The following is a 6,000-nucleotide window of genomic DNA, read 5'->3' on the forward strand; positions in this document are numbered from 1 at the left end:
TCAAGGTAGGGCCTGGTTGCTGACTAGCCCTATATATATACTAGAAGTACAAATAATCTGGGAAATAGAGAGCCTACACTTAAAAGCAAACAAACAAACAAAAGCAAATTCTTTTAGTTCGGAAACTATTTTCTTTTTCCTCATCCTATGGCTGGTTCCCAGAAAAAAGATGACTTGCTCATATTAGAGGTTTCATAAATGCTTGTTAAATTCAATTACATATAGATGAAGACTTTTTCTAAAATTATAGGCAGCTGGCTGGTTCAGTGGATAACACTGTTGGACCTCCCTTGAATCAGCAACTGATTTCAAACACCAGCTGTAGGACTCTGGGCAAGTCACTTAATCTGTGTTTGCCTCAATTTCCTCCTCTGTAAATTGGGAATGATACAATCATGTTTGCTCCACAGAGGATAAGCCTCTGAGAACTATTTGTTTTCAAGTAGAGTCACAGCATCGTGGATTTTGAGCTGGCAGCAATATTTCAGGGTTTCTACTTCCATATTTTACAAAGAAAGTCACTGAGACACAAGGAGGTTTAGTATAGTTAATATATTGTTCAAGCGCATACAAGTTGTAAGTGGCAGAGACAAGATTCAAACAGATCCTGTTAATACTATCGTGTTACCTCTAAGTGTTCATTATATATGGGTGTATGGGTGTCCATATATGTGTGTGTATATTTCCATACTCCAATCTTCTAACCTATAACTAAACATATTTACTCTTAAAAAAAAAAAAAGTGGTGGGATGGGGTAGGGGAAAGACACTGTAATAAAGTAACATTAAACAAGTTGTATTTTGCTCTGCTGTTTATTTCTTACTTTCATGACTTTATATTATCACTTTAAACTCCCTGAGCCTCAGTTTCCTCACATGTTAAATGAGATAGTTGAGCTCCATGACCACTAGGAAACTACATTTCCAGTTCTAAAATTGTGATTCCACAGTGAAAATCTAGCAACATTGTGTCCTAATGTAAGATCTGTATTTGATCATTAATGAGTCATATATTTTCTCTTGGATTTTATATAGTTCATTTGTAGCAACATTAACCTGGCATTCCCTTCTGAGGGCTGACCCCATCCTTGTTGTGGTGACTGTTAGAGGTGGGCCGCCCTCATCCCGGTGACCATCCACTCCAGATCCTCTTTGTGGTTGGTGGGGTGACAATATCAGAAGCCAAAATGTTGAAAGATCTCGTTTCTTCCCTGAAGCCTGGAACACAGGTACCGAACCCGAAATAACAGGACATGCATCTCCCTGGCCCAAGGATGGGAGAGTCTGGCTGTTCCCACAAGACTTGGTCTGAGCCTTAGGGGTAGCATTTGAGGAGATGATCTATAGAATTCGGGAGATGGTGAAGCACTGTGTAAAGGTCAGATAATTCTCTTACTACTACTATTATTACTTGTACTCTTACCCCTATTATTATTACTACTATTTCTACTATTACTCCTCTTCCTACTCCTATTAGTATTACTCCTACGATTACTACTATTACTCTTCCACCAACTACTACAATTACTGCCACTCTTATTATTGTTATTATTCCTTCTAGATCTCTTCCTCCTGCTACTAGTACTATCATTGCTCCTATTCCTATTAATACTCCTTTTACTACCACTACTACTATTATTTCTACTACCACTTTTACTATTACTATTACTCCTACTGCTACTGCTACTCCTACTCCTACTAGTGTCACTCCTATTCCTATCATTATTACTGTTGCTATTACTACTTCTTCTACTACTATTATTCCTACTCCTATTATTATTAGTACTACTACCATTACTATTACTTTTATCATTACTACTCTTTTTACTACTTCTATCACTACTTTTATTCCTCTTCCTATTACTGTTACTACTCATACTACTCCTACTTCTTCTACGCCTCCACCTCCTACTACTGCCACTACTCCTTTGTCCGGAAGTCCATATGTTTTCTAAATAAAGAGGTTTCCTAAAAAATATTGTTAAAAGAAGACTTGCGCATAAAGCCTGAGCACAATCCTCATCAGATGAGCAGTTGACTTGCTTACCTTGGCCATGGAGACCTCATTGTGTGATGCTCATTGTGACATGCCGGAGAACACCCAAAGTTTTCTGACTTCAAGGTGATGTTCTCTTCCCAACAACCCAGTTGGATCCTGACAGCAAAGGGAGTAGTATGTGAATAGAAGAATGGATGAGTGGACTAATAGACTGATAGACTAGATACATAGATTCCTGGTGATGGATGAATGGGATAGAGAAGATAAACAAATAGATTGAATAGATACACTTAATGCATAGTTAAAAAGATAATGATGGATAGATAAGTGAAAAGATAGATTTATAGTAGAAAAGTTTATAGGTAGAAAAGTGATTTATAGGAAGAAAAGTGATTTATAGGTAGCAAACAGCTCTATAGGAAGAAAAGCCATTTATAGGTAGAAAAGAGATATTTAGATTAAAAAAAGGGATTTAGAAGTAGAAAAGAGATTTATAGGCAGAAGAGAATGAATAGCTGGATTAAAATATACATACAACCCCCCCCCAAATATTGCAGTTCGTGGATGGTTTTTCCAGTATATCAAATGGACACATATCTTTCACTTATGCTTTAACATTTTATCTTTTCAGGCAACCTATAAGCCAATACTGAAGCAAAGGAGATACTGAAGCCAGAGTGACCAGATTCTGGCGATATTGAAAACATGTCTTTGGAAATCTACTTGAAACGGGATTTAGATTGTTGTTGGGGAGTTTTGATCTATACTTTGGAGTTTATTGCACTGGTGGGGGGAAGGGGAGAGAGGATGTTTCTGAGTTTGATTGTTGGGGAGTTTTGATATCTATACTTTGGAGTTTATTGTACTGGTGGGGGGAAGGGGAGAGATGATGTTTCTGAGTTTGATGTGTTTTTAAAAATAAAAAATGTTTTTTTTCTGTTTCCAAAAGTTTCAAGTTGTCATTCTTTCAGCTCCCACATGATTAGTGATATTTCCCAGTTTCTTCTTTACTATCTGATGATTATATTTGCCAGCTGGTTAATCCTAAAGAAATACTTGTTGGCAAACTTATTGGGTAAACAACATTTTTCCCTTATTTGCAGCTAGCCCATACTGCTGATGGGTAAAGCTGGCTATCCTATCTGGGTTTGGGAATAAGAGAGGGAGGCAGATTTGTTCTTCTTTGAGATTGTGAAAAAACTGTAAGCAGGCCCTTTGCCATCAGAGGCTGGGGACCGTCTGAAAATCTGGGAGCAAAGAGGTAGTGGGGGTTAACAAGCAGCAGGGCTGTTGTGTTCTAGCCAGAGAAGTTCCAGAGAAGCTCGGAACTGGCCCTGCTGAAGTCTTTTGGATCTTCCTGGAGGAGCAGAGCAGCCATTCTACACCAGAAGGGCAATTCAGAATGACAAGGGACTGGCTTAGAGATTTGCATCCAGGTGCTTCCCCTCAGCTCTAGGGGAAGGCTGAGCCAGAAAATAATTGGTGTCCCCACAGGCTTGTGCTAGAGCCCCCCATTCCCCCTTTGAAGTTTCTTCTGCCTGACTTGTGCTCATTATAATCTATATGACTGAAATGTCAAACTTCTGTTTCTGAAAATCTAACCTTTCTTCAGAAGCTGGGAACCTAAATCCCCTGGATGAAGAAGGGGGATAGTAAGAGTGCTAGAAAAGCAAATGGGTGCTCTGGAGACGGCAAGATTGGAGATGGGAAAACCCCGTCTGATTTGATTCCATAGATAGTGGCAAAGGTCAGGTTAGCCACAAAAGATGTTTGCACTGATTGATAAAGCTGGAACAATACCTCTTGGGAATTGATGTACAGGCTCTGGCAAGAAAATGAAACCAAACTAACTCCCAAGCAGGATGCAGCCTTAATTGGCTGAAGGGCCCCAGAAGACCCTGGACAAGCCAGTCAAGCCGGCTTCCAGAGCTAGTCCTTAGCTTGGCCTTGGGAATCCTCCCAGGGGGTGGAAGAGGAGGAGGTCTGGATTGCTCTCTGACAGCACCTTCTCATCCTCCATCTTGGGCTTTCCACTTCTGGGCTTGGGCTTGGAGGGTCTCATCTACAGAAAACCACCTTCTTGAGGGCAAGAACTGTTGGAGTTTTTCCTTGGTAGCTCTGCCATTTTTCCACTTCGAATCACTTCCGATTTACCAATATTTATTAAGGAAACAAGCATTTATTAAACTCCTATGTACCAAGCACTGTGCTAAGCACTTTACACATATTCTCTCCTGAACATCACTGGGAGGTAGGTGCTAATATCCACTCTCTCAGTTAAAGAAACTGAGGCAACAGGTCAGCAAAATAGAGGCGAGATTGAAACAGATCTTGTCTTGTACAGACAACCCTGGCCTAATTAACAAGGGGATTCTAGATCTGCAGCGTTCAATGGGGTGTTTTCCAAATTCTACATGATGAAAGGTACCGGATGAAGCGGTCTGGGGTCTTAACCGTGGCCCTAGCTCCTTCTGCTTTGCAGCCAAACCCTAGGCTCCATCCCAAGAGCAATATGTGGGCTTGGCTCCCTTTCCCGCTGGTGCTTCTACTCATGTCCCCAGTTTCTGGTCCCTGTGTCCTTTGTGACCATATCATTCATCTGGTAGCCCACCTCATCCATCTTCCTTAGACTACTCAATCAGCAAAGCTCAATTAAACAAGGAGCAAACATATATTACATACTTACTAGGGGTCGTATATTTCACTAGACCCTGGAGACATAAAGGTAAAAACAAAATGGTCTTGCCCGCAAAGTTTATATTCTATTGGGGAAAATGATGTCAACAAAAAGAACTAGGAAGACAATCTATGCATAAGCAAGATAATTGTATAAATATTTTTACATACATTGGATTAAGCATATATTTTCATATATTTAACATGTGAATCCCCTGTCATCTTCCCTGTCATCTAGGGGAAGAGGTGGAAGGAAGGAGGGGAAAAGTTGGAAGAGAAGGTTTTGCAAGGGTCAGTGTTAAAAACTTACCCCTTCATATGTTTTGTAAATAAAAAGCTTTCCTCAAACAATTTTTAAAAAGAAAAAAAACCCACATACCAGGTGAGCACTACCCTCATCTGATGAGCATTTGCTTTGCTTACCTTCTCCATGGAGACCTCATTGTGTCATGCCCATTGTGACACGCCTGAGAACACCCAAGGTTTTCTGACTTAAAGGGGATGTTCTCTCCCCAACAACCCAGTTGGATCCTGACAGCCAAGGGAATAGTATGTGAATAGAAGAATAGATGAGTGGACAAATAGACTAATAGACTAGATACATAGATAAGTGCTGATAGATAGATGGGATAGATAGGGTAAACAAATAGATTCAATAGATACACTTGATGCATAGTTAAATAGATAATGATGGTAGATAAGTGAAAAGATAGATTTATAGTAGAAAAGTTTATAGGTAGAAAAGATATTTATAGGAAAAAAAGTGATTTATAGTTAGAAAAGAGATTTATATGAAAAAAGCGATACATAGGTAGAAAAGAGATATATATAGTTAAAAAAGTGATTTAGGAGAAGAAACGAGATTTATAGGTAGAAAAGAGATGTATAGGCAGAAGAGAATGAATAGCTGCCTTAAATTATACATAGATAATGAAGGAGTCAATGGAGGGTTAGGTAAATCAGTAAATAAATTACTGGAGAGAGAGATCCATTTGGGCCCTCATCAGCATGATACCAAGGGCTGCTGTCATAGATTGAGACTGCCTTCACGTCAGTATTAAACTATTATATTTTATTCTTCAATATTATAGAAGCTAAAATGGTTGCTTTCTATCTGGCTTGGGAAATTGTTGACTTCTCTTTCTTCCCCTCTTCCCCCACGCCCCCCCAAAATTGCATTTTGTGGATGGTTATTCTAGTAGATCAATTGGACACATATCTTTCACTTATGCTGTAACATTTTACCTTTTCAGGCATCCTATAAGCCACTGCTGAAGCAGAGGAGATACTGAACCAGTTGTGACCAGATGCTGGCGATATTGAAC

General features: G+C 39.5%; 1 long non-coding RNA gene across 1 annotated transcript; it reads right to left on the bottom strand.

Annotated features, from left to right (window-relative positions):
• Nucleotides 1-799: 799 nt before the first annotated feature.
• On the bottom strand, nucleotides 800-5,124 carry LOC141547177 (uncharacterized). Its single transcript, XR_012483535.1, has 3 exons — nucleotides 5,099-5,124; nucleotides 2,048-2,155; nucleotides 800-1,368 (listed from the first exon to the last, which is right to left on the bottom strand). It is a non-coding gene; the product is annotated as an uncharacterized LOC141547177 (long non-coding RNA).
• Between the last annotated feature and the right edge of the window lie 876 nt (nucleotides 5,125-6,000).

This window comes from Sminthopsis crassicaudata, chromosome 6, assembly GCF_048593235.1.
Source record: "Sminthopsis crassicaudata isolate SCR6 chromosome 6, ASM4859323v1, whole genome shotgun sequence".
NCBI lineage: Eukaryota > Metazoa > Chordata > Mammalia > Dasyuromorphia > Dasyuridae > Sminthopsis > Sminthopsis crassicaudata.